At 41.3% G+C, this 18,017-nt stretch overlaps 1 long non-coding RNA gene across 1 annotated transcript in view; it reads left to right on the forward strand.

The window, feature by feature from the left end:
• LOC143677771 (uncharacterized) overlaps positions 1-18,017 on the forward strand; it is a 68,753-nt gene that overhangs the window by 1,302 nt on the left and 49,434 nt on the right. Inside the window, exon 2 of the long non-coding RNA XR_013172864.1 lies at positions 7,274-7,339. This is a non-coding gene — a long non-coding RNA (uncharacterized LOC143677771). The remainder of the gene's footprint in view (positions 1-7,273; positions 7,340-18,017) is intronic.

Consider the following 18,017-nt stretch of genomic DNA (forward strand, 5'->3'; position numbering starts at 1 on the left):
TAAATGAAGCATTAATTAGAAGGAAAGAAGAGAGGGGGTGATGGTCACTGAATAGGCCAAGAGAAATATTCCTCCCTCCTAGAACGAGGCTAGCACAGAGACCTCAGGTTTGTCCTTGGGCCTCTCTCCAACATCGGACAGCTGGCTAAGTAAAGGATATAGCTGGTTTCTTTTTAAGGATGGAGCTCGGAGCAAGTAAAACCTTTCCTTCTGACCTGAAGGAAAGATTTAGAATAAGTTCACAGCCCAAGGTAAACAGAAATGGACTCTACATCTTTAAAACAAAACAAAACAAAACCAACTCTACATTTCCCTTCAGAGTTTTCTGTGGCTTTTAAATCTTGTGACAACAGATTGAATTTCTAAGTTTTTCTACTGTACAGAAACTTTAAACCACAGTTGTTTTAGTAGCAACATTAAAAGGTGACCCCAGACACCAGCTGGCGGCCACTCGAGAAGGACTTCCAGGCCCCTCCCAGCCTATGGGGCTGTCTTGGCCACAAGGTGGCCCCGGCCCAAATCTTGGGCAGTGTGACCCTGTTGGAACTAAACCAAGTCTAGAGGGCATGTTGCAGAGTTTCTGCATGAACTTGGACAAATAGCATTAAAGTTATACTTCATCTTAAACTAGGTCAAGCTAACAAGCCCAGCAACAACTCTTATTAAACTGGGGCAATATTCCTTTTCATATCAACTGTCCATCTATCTTTTCATCACTTCCTCTGTTTTAATTGACATCTGTACAGTATATCCTACACATGACCCCCGGCCCTGCCCCACTAGTAGCAACACACCCTCCATCAGCCTTGCCCACTGGACATCTGTGTTTTAACCAGCATGAAGCAATTTCCCTTTCTTTTGATAATAGGACCCTAGTTTTCCTTTGCAGAATCACCCCTCATTTGCACTCTGTCCCTGTGGTTCTGGTAGGACAGTCCCCACCACCCAGGCCCCTGGGGCAGGCATGTGTCTCAGGTTTGACCGTGCAGGTTACTCCCTTTATCTGGAAACAATAACTGGGTCAGGGACAGCAAGGCAGTTCAAGAAGATCCTGTCCTGGACATTTTTCTGGAACTCCTGGAATGTGAAAAGAAGCTCCCTCTTTTCAAGGGTTGCTAACCCAAGGGATTGTAAGCTTAGAGATGCTGGGGGCCACCACATGGAGAGAGAGATTGGTTGAAAATGAGGCTTAACACCAAGCAAAGTAGAACCGGACCTGGGATATGCTTTCTCACAGGCTAGCAAATCAGTAATGGCTTTATGTTTAAACTAGAGTTGCACAAATAAGTAAATATATTGCAGATAAAGAGAGCCAGTTTGCTCACTCTCTGAGAAAGAAGTTAAAATTAAGGAAAGAGTGGGGTCTAGAAGGAACCTTGAAGTTCTGAATTTGAATGGAGGTATCAGTATGAATTCATGATCTTTAAATAAAAGCAGAAAGAGATAGATACAGAAATAAATATAAATGTGTGTGCATGCATGGGTTACTAGATCTCCTGGCTGTCGCTAAGAAGAGCTAGATGCAGTAGCACCCAGTAGTGATAAGCACACTATCCCTGAATAAAAGAAATACCAGCTCCTTGGAGGACATGATTGATTCCAGGGCTGGGGTAGAGAAGATATGAGTCTGCAGTACAGGGGTGGTTACTTTCTGGTGCCAGAAAGTAGGAATGAGCTCAGAACAAAGAGCAGGGCACCTCAAAGGAATGAAAGCACTCCCAATAGCCAAAACTGGAACAATCTGAGCAACAAAATAAATAATGAGATCACTTGATTATAATCTACCATATAAAATAAAAATCCACGAGTCCATAATAATATCAATAAATAATTGAAAAAATAAATAATTGGGGGAAAAGGGATAATTTCCTTATAAAAAATTACATTGAATAAATATAGAAGGGATGAGGGAAATAGTTATTAGAGTAACATAGTAATAATTGTTGTAAGCAAGATCTGTCGATAGTTTTAAGATTAGTAGGCACAAATTTGAAGAGAAATAAGATATTTGCATAGTCTCAGAATATCTCCCCCAAAATATTCATTAATTACAAAGACAAAAATAGTAACTTCTCACTAGAGAAACCTGGCAGACACCACTTTAAATGAAATTACTAGTAATAAGAATAACATCATATACCCCCAATATGATGTGTTGACATGAGAACATCATTTCTGAAGTATTCTTACCAAAAATGAATAACTTCACTCTAATTATTGGAAAACCCAAACTGAGGGATGTTCTACAAAATAACTAGCCATTACTTATAAAAACTGTGAAGTTTATAAAGCAGAAACGGTCACAGAATGGAGAAGATCAAGGAGACGTGACAACTAAGTGTGGTAAGACCCTAGACTGGATTCTGGAACAGGAAAAGGACATTAGCGGAAAATCTGGTGAAATTCAAATAAAGTTTTTACTTAATTGTATTGAACCAGTGTATTGACGATCAAAACTAAGACATACAAATATAAATATAAAATACAAAAACTGTTGTTTCACAGGATGTAAATCTTAGGGGAAGCTGACAATGGACATAAAGGAAATCTCTGTACTATTTTTGCAACTTCTCTGTAAATTCAAAATTATTTCAAAATAGTTTTCAAAAATATATAGGGGTAAAAAAAAAGAAAAAAGAAATAAAGGTGGAAATAGAGGGTCACTAAAGATTAAAGGGCAATCAAGAAGGAAGAAAGAAGACCGGGGGCCAATGACATCCTAGAGTTACTGGACCAAGCTATGACTGATGCTGGTTTACTTCAGGGCTTTTCAGTTGTTCCTGGACAAGTGTGCACATAAATTTACTTTACCTAACTGTGTCCATTTGAAAAGATTATGTACCCTAGAAAAGCCATGTTTTAATCCTGATCCATCTTGTGGAGACAGCCTTTTCTTTTAATCCCTATTCAGCACTATAGGTTGTGGACTTGATTAGATTATCTCCATGAGATATGACTCACAAATTGTGGATATTAACCTTGTTTAGAGGGAGATGTGACTCCATCCATTCCAGGTGGGTCTTGATTAGTATACTGGAATCCTTTAAAAAAGGAAGCATTTTGGAAAAAGTTTGAGAATGGCAAGAGAGCCACAAGAACTACAAGAGCCCACGCAGCCAAAGACTTTTGGAGATGAAGAAGGAAAATGCCCCTGTGGGAGCTTCATGAAACAAGAAGCCTGAAGAGAAAGCTAGCAGATGTTGCCATGTTCACCATGTGCCTTTCCAAGTGAGAGAGTAAACTTGAACTTCATCAGCCTATCTTGAGTGAAGTTACCCTCTTGTTGGTCTCTAAATTTGGACATTTTTATAGACTTGCTTTAATCGGGACATTTTCATGGCCTTGAAACTGTAAACTTGAAACTTAATAAATTCCCCCTTTTAAAAAGCTGTTCTGGTTCTGGTATATCACATTCTGGCAGCTAGCAAACTAGCAACAACTATATACAAAAGTTAGATAAATATAGTAAATTCAAAGACCACTGAGAATAAATAAGGGGAAAAGGATACAGAAAGGAAAGCAGATAAGAATTGCATTCTATGAAATAGTACTACAAGAAAAGTCTAGCAATTTTTGTAATTATGCCTCTCCAATTTGCCCAACACTTCTGAATGTCACTTTGCTCTATCAACTGAATTCACTTTTTGCATAGGGAGACTACCTACCTAGATAGTGTGCCTGAGAAATGCGAGAAAATTCAGCCCTGGCCATGCCTTAGGACACAAAATTCACAAATTCCCCTCCTTTTAGGTTAAAGTCTTGAAGTTCTCTGTTAAAATGTAAAAGTTGCCTCTCACCTTTCTCACCTAGTCTTTGCAAGAGTACCCACATGTCCTCTCACACTTGTTCTCAATAAATTTTCTATCTGCTTACTTTTGGCCTGTGCCTTTGAATTCTTTCTCGCAGCATGTCCAAGAATCTGGAAGCTCAAATACAGCAACATATTTTGGCAAACATGGCTATTGACTGGTAGGCTTGACTACAGGCTTTTGCTCTTTCCTTCCTTCTTAGCTCACTGTACTCCTTCCCTATGTCCTCATGCAACTCTGTTTCTCTAGGAATCTAGGGGTTCTGTTCTGGCTCCCCCAGGATGTAAACTTGGCTCACTCTGAACCTCTGGCTCATTCCTCAGAGGTGGCAGGAGCCCATCTCCATGCCATGTAGATGCAAGCAGTCTCAGGGTAGCTGGTGATACTGCCCCTTGGAACCTGCCTGCGGGCTTCTCCCTGTGCCAAGCAAGAATCAGTGGGAGCCAAATCAAGTCCCCCTATTTCTCCCCACCATTCTCTCTCCTTGGCTCTCCAAGACTTCCCCACTCTCTCCTTTCCTTCCCTCTGAGGACCCAGACCCTTCCCCCTACTGAATCTGTTCCTCTTTTTCCCTCTTTGACAGTAATCTCTCCCCTGCTTCCATAAGAATCTCCCTCTTTCTCCTCTATCTGGCTTTCAAAGCCTTCTGAGACTTTCCATCTCTTGTAACACAGGATTCTGGGCTAAAGATTCTTGTACCAAACAAGGTGTTCTCTTTAATATTCTAGGGAGTCACTTCTGGGTTTATAGCCATGGGAATTAGGTATTTTCCAACATAAGTGTCTCCCCTCCAGGGCCTAATTGTTTAGTCTATGTTGAGACCCTTTAAAGCCAAATATAAAGCTCCCCTTCATGAGTATGCTTGCTTTTTAGCCCTCAGGAAACTTAAGAGGACAAAGGCATTCCTGGGAGTGTTGTCCTAGACTTCTTTCAGGTAGGGGCAGGGACACATCCTTAGGAGTGTAGGTCTAGACATCTCCCAGGGAGGAATGTCCCAGAAACAGCTGGCAACTTCACCCCCCACCCCCGACCCTGTATTCCTAAAGCACTGGGCCAGTGGAGAGACAGGACAGGGTTAGAGTCCTGACCTGCATTTGGAAACTCCTCTATTTCCTTTTCCAGAGAAAATGAGAAATGCCAACAGTTAATATAAGCTAAATGATGGGGAAGAATAGCCCTCCAATGGGACTCATAGTTATAATCCGTAAAAGACAGGGAAAGTAGTAAAAAATTCCTTACGTTCAGATGTTTATGGCTCTCTACCAAGGCAAAGACCTGAGAGGGTCTTGTCATTTGTGTTATGCCCATGTCTCAGTTTCTATTAGAAAAAAAATCCTAATAATCCTCTTTTAAAATCTGTTTACTAAAAGACATGAGAAAATGTACAACCAATACCTAATAACCTAAGGGAAATCACCCAGAAGAAGGAGGAAAACCTGGATCTGTTCCAGCAGGGGCTAGTGGAAAAAAATGTGTTGGACGCTCATTTCATCAGCCAGTCTACCCTAATATTTTGAGAAAGCTGCAAAAGCTCTCCATGGGCCTGCAAAGTTCCACTAATAACCTGTTAAACTGCCTTTTCTATCTTTAACAATCAGGACAAGCCTGAGGAGAAAGAGAAGGCAGAAATGTAAGCAGAGAACCAGGGAACAGACTCAGCTTATTGCAGTTGCTGTTAAAAGTGCCCTGCCCTCTTGAGGTTACCTGAATCCTGGCTCCAGGCCTCAAGGGTGTTGTTTCAACTGTGGGTCAGGGGGCCAATGGCGGAAAGTGTGCCAGAACCTCGAGACAACCCTTGACCTTGGGACACACCAGGGTCTTGCCCCAAGTGCCACCAACATGGGCATGGGGCCCAGAGACTGCACCATTTCCCAAAGGAGGTGCTCACGGCAGGTGAAGAAGACTGAGGGTGCCCAAGGCCACTTATGGCTCTGCCAACTTCACATCTGGCCATCACGTAGAGGAGCCTCTGGTGACACTTAGCGTGACAGGTAAAATTATTAATTTCTTAAGCAAACAATAAAGCCACTTATTCTGTTCCAAATTGCCACTGTAGCCTACCTCCACTTGGACTTGCCTAGTTATGGGAGTTGACAGTAAAGCCAAAACTAAGACCATTGCTACCCCTCTCTTTTGCAAGCTTGAGGACATTCTAGTGACCCATCAATTTCTCATTGTCCCTGAATGCCCCACCCCCTTCTAGGGAGGGCTTTTCTTCACTTCCTCCCAGGTGGGGGGGTGGGGGGGCACCTTAAGACTAGTAAACCTAGCTGGTGTCTACCCCTTGTTTGCCCTGAGGCATCTGCTAAATCAAGGCCACTTAGCATCTCAAAGGAAATCCTTAAACAAATTAACTCATATTTATTGGATGAAAGTATCCCAGGGAGAGCCGCTGAATAGCCCCTATCTCCATTCAAATATACAGTCTTAGATCTTAAAAATGCATTTTTGGGGGCTCACTGGTGGCTCAGCAGGGAGAGTTCTTGCTGCCATGCTGGAGACCTGGGTTCGACTCCTGGTGTCTGCCCATGCCAAAAAGCAATGCATTTTTTTATATCTCTCTTCACCCTGACTCTCAATCTTTTAGATGGCACTTAAGGATAATATTCCCACACTGCTCAATTAGTGCTGCCCCGAGGGTTTCAAAATAGTCCCTCTCCTCTCCCTACCACATATTAGTGACAGACCCTTCCAATATGAAAAATTTAGAATGGTCATGGCCCAAACACCCCTAAAGAGAGGGATGGAAAGATCAAAGGTGATGGTGGAGTTATACAGAGAAGATAGGATTTAATAAATGAATATGAATGCTGAATCGTTAAATTGATACCTCTTTTAGTCTCCAGTATTTTAGAGCAGTTAGAAGTAGAAAACTAAAATTGTGAAATTGTAACCCACGCCAAACTCTGAAATATGTTCTACAACAAATTGTGGTGCTGTGTTTGAAGTGCACAGGTTTTTGTATATATGTTATTTTCACAAAAAAAAAAAAAAGAAGGGAAAAAAGTTGATTGTGATGATAAAAAAATATTTAAGCCCTCTAGCTTCCTATATTCTGGAGCAGCTAGAAGGAAAAATCTGAGAGGATCATATGGTAACCCATGACAAACTCTGGGATCTGACCTGTAACTACCTATTGAAGAGTGTTTTGCAAATTACTGCAGTTTTATTTCTTTGCTTTGTATATATTTTATACTATATGATAAAAAAGTTTAAAAAAAACAAAACAGTCCCTCCCCATATCCTTAAGAATGCCTTAGCAGCAGCCCTTACTCACTTCCAACTCCTCAGCACAGTCTTGCAATATGTTTTGTCTCTGTCAAAATAATGTAAATTGTTGATATGCTGTTAATGAAAAACTACAAAAAGTTTTCCTTAACCACCTAAGTGCTGTGTCTAAAACATAAAAAATGTGTATTGTATCAAAATAATGTTTATATTGACCTTCTCATCCTTTATTTCAGAAGACAAAGTCTTCACACTCTTAAAGGACAACTGTTACAAAGGATTTCTTCTCTCACCTTGTAAAAGTAAGGTGCTAAAATAGTTTTATATAAAGTGTTTAAAAAATATTATAATAATTAAGAGAAATTTTCTATCCTTTTGTTAAACTAAAATTTATCATATATTTAGAAATTGTATAAAATTCCCAAAACTTAATATTTAGAAATTGTATAATATTCTCACTGTCCATGTTATATTCTAATACTTGTCTGTATAATAACCAAATTTATTTGATTGTCAATTATACTACTTTAAGTCTTCTCTGAAAGTTCATGTAGTTGACTATAAGTCAGAATTTCATATTCAACAAAAAGGATTTTAAAAGAGAAACAGGGCAAGTATAGAAATTATGTTCTGTTAATTAAAGTAACCCTAGTAAATGTAAAGGTAAAACAGGACAGAACTTCAACTGTAGTTTGTCAAATATTTTTATTTCAAAAAGTATTTTCATTAACCAAAAAACAAAGAAGGAAAAATATGTGATAGTCAGCCAAACTAGAGTGAAGCCAAAGCCTTGCCTCCCGGGACTTTAGTTCAAAAAACAGAACTAAGTGCCCTCATCTGCTCTAGAACTAGGACCAGGGAAAAGGCTAAATCTCTACACCATACCAGGTATGCTCACACAGGAGTGTGGAAAGAGTGAGACTATTTCACAAAAGGCAGAACTCCCATTAAACACTGCTAAAAGATACACAATCTCTTAAATGCCATACCCTTACCAACAGGAAAATAGTAGTAATTCATTGTCTTGGCCATCAAAGAAATAATACTAACATCTTTCATAGGAATAACCAGGCTGATGCAGTAGCTAAGGCCGCAGTCAAATCAATCGAGCCCCTTGTAAGCCTCATTCTGGTACCTCTTTCTGGCACATGCACCCTCTTATTCCCCAGTGAGGTGGGAACGAGCCGCCCAGCTAGGATTCACTCTTGGACCTGAGGAATGGTCTTTTCCTTCCCTCTTCCCCAGTCTTTCTTGGCTAAAGCATCTCCTAGGCCCACTCACGTCTATCCTCCTCTAGCTATTGATTGGCCCTTGCCAACTTTAAACTTCTCACCGAGTTTATTTCTTCCAGACTAGAAGCCTTTCATCAAATGAACTCAGATGCAAGGATTTTCAGCTGTTCCAACTGCCCCCTGCAGACTCCTCCCCTCTCAACTTAAATGAGATAGCCAGAAAGTTCTACCCTGTCACGCAGTTCCTACAACCCCTGACAAGCAGGAAGCAGTTACAGAAAACAGACCCTCATCCCTCAGCAGTCCTTAAGATTAAGGGGTGAGAACTCTCTGAGGGAGAATTTGAGGCAGGCTGGAACAGGGAGAGGGGAAAGAGGAAAATATTGTGTAGCGCCCTTGAGCAAGGATGGTTAGTCAAGATCAGGAGGCCCGTGTCCTGCTTACACACCCTGTCTGGGGGCTACACACTGGAAACATCTGACAGCAGCCAAACAACCCCCACTGGAGTGAGTCATTTATGGAGAAAGGTGGAGGTGACCAACCTACCCCAATGTGCTGTCTACCACCAGGCACCACCTGGACAGAAGGGAGGGCGGGAGGAAGAGCCCAAATGAGGAGGGAGGGTGGGTGTAAGTAAAACTAATCTGCAAAAACAAATGGCCCCACAGTGTTGGGACCTCTCGCTTTCTCACCTCAGCCTTTGTGAGAGTTTACACATATTCTCTCACATGTGTTCCCAATAAATTTTCTGTCTGCTTACAAAAAAAATTTAAAAATTTAAAAAAAAATGTAAATGCTGACCAAATCTATAAATATTTTTCCATGGTCTATCTAGAGGACTAGTATATTATTGATCTATTTTCAACCATTAGCAAATTAGCATCAGTTTATTAACCAGAATAATTTCTGCCCTCTGGAGGAATGGGACATTGGGTGGGTGATTTTTAATGGAGGACTCAGGGGTGGGGTCATGTAGGAAGGAGTGGAAAGGAAAGGTTTAAAGTCCAAGAGTAGAAAATTGGATAGTGTGCTGACTTTGGGAGTTCAGCTAGAAGGCATCAGGTGAAAAGAAGAGAGAATAACAAAGAAAAAAGTAGAGAAAGAAGAATGGCATAGTCATATTTTCAAACTTCAACCTTTGTGCAAGACCAAAGGGAGAGAGGTTTATGTGGTGCAAAATTTTTATTTGGGGTAGCACATTATTGAATTTAACTTGCGTGGTCATTTTACTTAAACAGCATAAGTACGTGGAATCTTGAACAGGGCATGAGACCTTGTTGGTTTGTACAGGTTACTGTGATGCCCCAATATATCCCAGACTGATTTGGGCAGAGAATAAACTTACTGATAATTATGCCTAAAAGACACCCCCAAAAACCTCTTTGTTGCTCAGATGTGGCTTCTCTCTCTAAGCCAACTTGGCAGGTGAATTCACTGCCTTCCCCTCTATGTGGGACATGACTCCATGGGGTGTAAAGCTCTCTGGCAAAATGGGACCTGACTCCTGGGGATGAGTCAGGACCCAGCATCATGAGATTGAGAAAGCCTTCTTGATCAAAGGAGGAAGAGAAAATTGAGTGTAAATAAAATCTCAGTGATTAAGAGATTTCAAACAAAGTCGAGAGGTTATCCTGGAGTTATTTTTTTGCATTTTACAGATATCACTTTTTAGTTTATAGTGTATTGGTGGCTGGAGGGAAGTACCTGAAACAGTTGAGCTATGTTCCAATAGCCTTGATCCTTGAAGAAGACTGTAAAACTGTAGTTTTTACAATGTGACTGTGTGATTGTGAAAACCTTGTGTCTGATGCTCCTTTTATCCACTGTATGGACAGATAAGTTTTTTTAAAAAAAGGAAAAAATAAATAATAGGGGAAGATAATGGGTAAAAATTGGGTAAACTGAAATATATGGGTCAATGAGAGGGAGGGATAAGGGGCATTTGGGATGTATGTGTTCTTTTTTTCTTTTTATTTCTTTTTCTGGAGTGATGCAAATGTTCTAAAAATGATCGTGGTGAAGAATGCACAACTATGTGAGGATGGTATAGTATGGTTGGACAGTGTGTGTGTGTGTATTTCTCAATAAAAACATTAAAAAAAAAAAAAGAATGGCACACTGCCAATGGCAAATTTGCCAGAGATTCCTGTCTGCAGCTGCCATTTTCAGTGATAACATCAGCATTGTTTAAGATGAGCATCAGAAAAGGGCCACCATGCAATGATATGCAGGTTGCTCCTAGACAAGGGCACAAGAAACTACTAAAATCTAGCCTAGGTTTCCCTTGCCAATCCCTAAGCAACACCTTTCCCTAATTCACCCAAAAGCAAAGCAATGGCAGCAATGCACCAAAACAACTTTGAAGCCTTTTCACGCTTGGATGGACAACAGCGTGTTGATGCTTTCTGGTCTGCACAACACATCCTCTTCCACTTTGTGGAATGTGATAAGGAACCTTGTTGCTTTCCACCTCAACTGTGGGTCCTGGTCACCATCAGCCTAGTCACCCTTCTGACTCTTTGGATTGTTTTTGAAGGTGGTAGAAGACACATAACAGGAGCCTGTTGCTCAGAAGAGAACTTTGCAGCAGTCATCAAATTCTTTTCAATGACAAAGCCAAAGCCACTGCACCAAAAGAGAAGGACAATGAAGGAAAGCTTCCATTCTACTAGAATTCTGCTCAATGAAAATCACAAATGAAGCATCATTACCTCTTCCCTTTTCTGCTAAGTTGCTTACTGCAAAAATCCTAGAGTTAGAGATTAAGGAAAATCACCGTGCCCTCTAATCCTTTCTCCCTACTGCTTTCAGGACAGTGTTAATTTGCAGGACTGCTTCTAACATATTTTGACAAGGTAAAAGTAGCAAATTAGCACATTTTCTCTTTAGAGCAGACATATTAGCTCCTACCTGTTATTTTACTAACACAGAGGCTCAGAGAAAATCTCATTTGGCCTTACAGAATTACCTGATGGAGGTGACAAGCAAATGCTCCTTTAGATTTTGCCTAAACTCTTTTCTGAGGCTTTTTTTCTCTGTTGAAGCTGAGGCTTACTTTGGACCAGTGGTCACCTGGCATCTCTCCCAGATTGCCGCCACCTCCATAAAGCATCATGCACCCTTGGCAAGCCCAGAAGAGAGCCCAAATTCTACTCGTAAAGGAAGCTCTGGTGATCATCATAAGCATTTACCTCTTTGGTTTTTCTTTCGGTATTCAATGTTATAATGCAGGTGTTGAAAATAGAGGGACAGCCACCTAGGAGTACATTAATAGCCCTTTCCCCAATTGTCTGATAAATATTTATTGACTGCCTACTATACCTAAGCAGGTCCTCTGCTAAGGCCTTTGGACAGAGTGGTAACCAAAACAGACGTGGGGAATTCCCTGTCTAATCTACCATTTTCTATCTATTCAACTCTTTTTCACCTTCATTTCCCATCACACCTCCAGGAAGCTTTCCATGAACCCTACCTCTTACTGAGATGAACTCCACCCCTCTATTCTCCATAATAGTCTGCATACCCCTCCAGCACTTAGCACTAATGGGAATTCCCCATTCCAAGAATTTGAAATAAGGACAGAAGTTAGCTTACGCCATTTTCAGTTTAGCTATAAAGGACCAGATAAAATAACTCTTAAACTGGCTTTAGCACTTCTCAGAAGGAGGGAAAAATTGATATTCATTGTACAAAATCTGGAAAAAGTAAAGTCCTCATTGCTCATAATAGCAAATGTGGTTGTGGGCCATGAATCTGGTCTAAATCACTAAAATCCATAAAAATAGTTACAACTTGTTCCATAAAACACCTCTTGCGAGACTTTCCATTAGAAATTTTAGAAGGTAATGAAACATCAGATAATGGGAGAGCTAATTAACTCTGCAAAGCCTTGATAGGTGCTGCTTTATTATCTTAATTAGCTACATGATGAACACTGTACCCATGGACACACCTTCTTCACCCAAATTCCCAATATTGATGGGCCAAAGAAGTAGAGCTCTTCTTGCCACCACACATACATAGCCCAGATTCTATTTTTTGAGTTTTATGATGTACCTTCTTATAGGTCTCCTGGCACATTCCTGGGCCCCCACGCATGCTTTCAGTAAGCAGATACTATAATTTAGAACTAAGACTCTTAAGGGCCCAAGTCCCTTCTTCAAAACTTGAAATTAAAACCAGACTTATAAATCATAATGAAAGACATAAAAAAAAAACCAACATGAAACTACAGTAGAAGAGAGAAAATGACCATGCAGACATACTTTTATGTCTGGTTTTTCTCAACAATTATAAAAGTTTTGGGAAAATTCACAGTATTTTGGATTTAGAAAGTCCTTCCATTCCTTTTCTCACTTGACTTTTTTTTTTTAATCCCTGATTGTCTTGGCTTAAATTCTCAGATTTCCAAGAACTGTTCACCATTCTATATTAACATGGTATTTACTATCCTCTTGAGCTCTTGACGAAAGTAGAGAGACAATTTTCTAGCACTGTGAAACATTTGCTAAGAAATGACAAATACAATTTGTACATCTCCAAATGGAAATAATTTTTACCAGCTGAGTATCTATGATTCAAAATAACCATTTGATATCACAAATAACTCAAAGGAAAGTAGGGAAATCCATGGAATACTGTCACAGTATATTAAGGGGCATCATAGTCAGCATAAAAGTTTGTAGGTTAATCTCTGGAAACTGTATTTTCTCCGGATATTCCCTTCCAATTTTCTAGTCAATACTTACTCTGTTGACAGTACCCATTAATGCCTAAGAACTGCCTTAATAATCTTAGGAATGGAAAAAAATAATTAGCATACATTTGTAACAAAAAGTATGTAAAACAATTATATATTATAATAAAGAATAGAATTCAATGTCCTAAAAGACAGCTTGCCTGAAAACACATAGATGATTTGGGGACATATTCAAGGATGTAGTAATTTGATAGTTGGAAAATAATTTAGGCAGCAAGCAAGTGGTCGGCTTACCCAAACTACAGAGCAAATGTAACTAAAAGGGGAGATGGAAAATATTGTGGGTTTGACTAAAAAAGACTGGATAGGGACTTTTCCTGACAATAATCTTCTCTTGTTACAAATGTCAGCACAGGGAATTATTGTGTTCATGCAAAGAACATGAAACAATGGCACATCAGCCCAGATCTTTCCATCTAATCACCTGGTATAAAGATAAATTCTGTGAAAGACAGAAATAATTCTAGAATGTAAGTTCTGGTAAATTTACAATCTTCCTCCCCTTTGATAAAGTCCTCTACAAGTCCCTTTTCAGCCTGTCAGCTTAATTAACATGCAAGAAAAAGAAGGAAAGAAAAGGAAAATAAAGATGTTTCAGAATAATATAAAAAGAAAGAATATTGTTCGAACAAAATATGTTTTTTTCTCCCCTTTCTGCTACTGTTGGGTTGCTGCAGAAATGCCAGTAGAGGTTTGCTCGCACCTTCTCAGAGAATGAAGACCATTCTCAGCAACCAGACTGTCACTATTCGAGAAAATGTCGACATCACACTGCAGGAACATACTTGTATTCTACCTCATCAATGTAGAACTCTGTTTCCTTGGGCAGAAAAAGAAGAGGGTTGGGGTTGACAAATAGTGGGAAAACAGAACAGTTCACATTAGCCGTAGTCATTCGAAGAAAAAACATGAAGTGTGTTGTACTAGGCTTCCATTACAGGATGAGGTCTGTGTGTGCTCACTTTCCGTCAACATCATTATTCAGGAGAGGGGTCTCTCATTGAAATAATAATTTTCTTGGGTGAAACATACACCCACAGGGTTCCGATAAGGTCAGGTGTTGTTTGTTCTGTCATCTCAAGCCCAGAGAGATGAATAAATTCTGAAAAAAATTAATTTCATGATGGAAATGACATTGAATTTGTATCAAATTCAGCTGGTTTGATTCAGCAAGCCCCAACATTAAAAGCAAGGATATTGACTTCTGGGTCAAGATGGGGGCTTAACAACCTGCACATTATAGTTTTTCCTCCAGAACAACTACTAAATAACCAAAAAACAGTACAGAACAGCTCCTGGGACCACTTCAGTGACCGGACACACAGCGTACCCCAGTCCGGACCAGCTGGATCGGCTGCGAGCACCCCCAGAACCATGAGTTCCCAAAGCTACAGCAGCCGGTGTCCCTTCCCCACAGGCTGCTTCCCAGAGGGGAAAGGAAAGGACTTTACCAGCAGCAGGGACTGGGCACAATCAAACGCCAGTTGTGGAACTAATTAACAAATTCTGACTACTAAAAATAGGCCCCCAGCTTAGGTGAACCTGATCAAAGCGGAGGTTGCTCATCTTTGCTCTGGCGCCAAGGGGCAGGACTGACAGAAAAAGGGGGGAAAAAAAGAGAAGGAAACAGAGGTTTTTGTGGCTGTGTATCTACAAAGGCTTGACTGCCTCTGGATACAGCAGCAGGACTTCTCAGGCTGCAACTGCCCCAGGCATAGGCAGAAGTAAGCTCTTTTGGGGGCTCGTCTGGAGCCTGTGCCTTCCCCAGGGGAGGGGTGAAGCCCAACTCAGGTGGAATCCCTCCCTCAAGGAATTCAGACCCCAGGGCTTGGTAATTTGAAGCCATTAAAATCAGCCTACAACCTCTCCTCTGTCTCCACTATGCCCCCAGCAGGGAGAGTCTGCCAAAGTTAAAGGTACAACATCATCTTATACTGCTGGGACCTGCAGTCAAGCAAGCGCCACAGACAGGGCAGGATAAGAAAAACAGAGTCCAGAGACTTCACAGGAAAGTCTTTCAACCTGCTGGGTCTCACCCTCAGGGAAAACCGACACAGGCGACTCTTTCCTCCTGATAGGAGGCCAGTTTGGTCTGGGAAAATCTGGCTGGGGTATATAATATCTAAGTAGACCCTCCTAAGTGTGGTGGTGGTGGTGGGGGAGGCACCACACAAGCAGGGCAAGAAACAAGAAAACAAGAACTGAAAAATTCTCCTCTGTTAAACAAAACTTAAGCTAAAGTTCCAGATAGCTGAACTGAATGTCAAAGAACAGATAGACAACAAATTCATCCAGCAAAAAACCCTAGATAAAAGAAGTGAAAGCAATCTCCAGAATAAACTAATTAAGGTAATTAAATGCCTAGATGCCAGCAAAAAATAACAAATCACACTAGGAAAATTGAAGATATGGCTCAGTCAAAGGAACAAACCAACCATTCAAATGACATACAGGAGCTGAAACAATTAATTCAGAATGTACGAACAGACATGGAAAATCTCATCAAAAACCAAATCAAAGAACTGAGGGAGAATATAAGAAGGCAAGGAAAGAACAAGAAGAAGAAACTGAAAGTCTGAAAAAACAAATCACAGGACTTATGGGAATGAAAAACACAGTAGAAGAGATGAAAAAAACAATGGAAACCTACAATGGTAGATTTCCAGAGACAGAACATAGGATTTCTAAACTGGAGGATGGAACATCTGAAATCTGACAAGAAACAGAAACTATAGGGAAGAAAAAGGAAAAATATGAGCAGGGAATTGAAAGACAATATGAAGCGCACGAATATATGTGTTGTGGGTGTCCCAGAAGGAGAAGAGAAGGGAAAAGGAGGAGAAAAACTAATCAAGGAAATTATCACTGAAAATTTCCCAACTCTTATGAAAGACTTAAAATTACAGATCCAAGAAGTGCAGCTACCCCAAAGAGAATAGATCCAAATAGACATACTCCAAGACATTTACTGATCAGAATGTCAGAGGTCAAAGAGAAAGAGAGGATCTTGAAAGCAGCAAGAGAAAAGCAATCCATCACATACAAGGGAAGCCCAATAAGACTATGTGCAGATCTCTCAACAGAAACCATGGAGACAAGAAGACAGTGGGATAATATGTTTAAATTATTAAAAGAGAAAAACTGCCAACCAAGAATTCTATATCCAGCAAAATTGTCCTTCAAAAATGAGGGAGAAATTAAAACATTTTCAGACAAAAAATCACTGAGAGAATTTGTGAGCAAGAGACCAGCTCTGGACTTCCAGAGAAGATGGCGGCTTAGTAAGGCACGCGAGTCTTAGTTCCTCCTCCAGAACAACTACTAAAGAACTAGAAACAGTACAGAACAGCTCCTGGAGCCACGACAGAGACCAGACACACAGCGTACCCCATTCTGGAATGGCTGGACTGGCTAAGAGACTCTGCTGCGGTGAGGTCCCCGAGAGGTGCGCGCTTCCCTGGGCCGCAGCGGCTGGTGGCCAGAGCCCCTCCGTCCTTCCCAGGCCGGCTGAGAGCTTTGGATCGGTGGTTCCCCAAGCCACAGCGGCCAGTGCCCCTCCCCCATGCGCGGCTTCCCGGGCCAGCTGGGAGCCTTGGATCGGCAGTTCCCCAAGCCACGGCGGTCGGTGCCCCTCCCCCATGCATGGCTTCCCAGGCCAGCTGGGAGCCTCAGAACAGCAGTTTCCCAAGCCGTGGTGGCTGGCGACCACAGCCCCTTCCACACACGTGGCTTCCCGGGCCGGCTGGGAGCCTCGGAACAGCGGTTCCCCAACCCGCAGCGGCTGGCAACCCTCCCCCACAGGCGACTTCCTGGAGGGAAAGGAAAGAGTCTCCAACAGTAGTAGAGACTGAGCCCAACCTAACACCAATAGTGGCATTAATGAACAACTTCTGACTACTAAAAATAGGCCCTCAGCTCAGGCGAAACTGATCAAGGTGGAAGTTGCCGATTGGGCTAACTGAAAAAGAGGAAAGGGGGCGAAACAGAGCCTTCTGCGGCTGTTTCTATGGAGGCTTCGTTGCCTCTGGGCTCAGCACTGGGATTACACAGGTTGCAACTGCCCCGAACGTAGAAACAGGCTGCTTTCAGGGCTCTCTACTACCTGAACCTTCCCCGCGGGAGGGGTGAAACGCAACTCAGGTGGAATCCCTCTCTCAAGGAATTCAGATCCCAGGACATCACAATTTGAAGCCATTAAAACCAACCTACAACCTTTCCTCTGTCTCCACCACACACCCAGCAGCGAGAGTCTTCAAAAGTTAAAGGAGCCACAACATCTTTTGCTGGTGGGACCCGCAGACAGACAAGCACCACATACTGGACAGGATAAGAAAAACAGAGCCCAGAGACTTCACAGGAAAGTCTTTCAAACTGCTGGGTCCCACACTCAGGGAAATCTGATTAAATGCCCAGATGCCAGCAAAAAATTACAGATCACACCAGGAAAATTGAAGATATGGCCCAGTCAAAGGAACAAACCAATAGCTCAAATGAGATGCAGGAACTGAGACAACTAATTCTGAATAGAAATGGAAAACCTTTTCAAAAACAAAATCATTAAATTGAAGGAGGACATGAAGAAGGCATGGGATTAACAAAAAGAAGAAATGGAAAGTCTGAAAAACAAATCACAGAACTTATGGGATTGAAAGACACAGTAGAAGAGATGAAAAAAACAATGGAAACCTACAATGGTAGATTTAAAGAGACAGAGGCTAGAATCAGTGAACTGGAGGATGGAACATCTGAATTCCAAAAAGAAACAGAAACTATAGGGAAAAGAATGGAAAAATTTGAGCAGGGGCTCTGGGAATTGAATGATAATATGAAGCGCACAAATATACGTGTTGTGGGTGTCCCAGAAGGAGAAGAGAAGGGAAAAGGAGGAGAAAAACTTATGGAAGAAATTATCACTGAAAATTTCCCAACTCTTATGAAAGACCTAAAATTACAGATCCAAGAAGTGCAGCACACCCCAAAGAGATTAGA

Source organism: Tamandua tetradactyla, chromosome 3, assembly GCF_023851605.1.
Source record: "Tamandua tetradactyla isolate mTamTet1 chromosome 3, mTamTet1.pri, whole genome shotgun sequence".
In the NCBI taxonomy this organism is placed as follows: domain Eukaryota; kingdom Metazoa; phylum Chordata; class Mammalia; order Pilosa; family Myrmecophagidae; genus Tamandua; species Tamandua tetradactyla.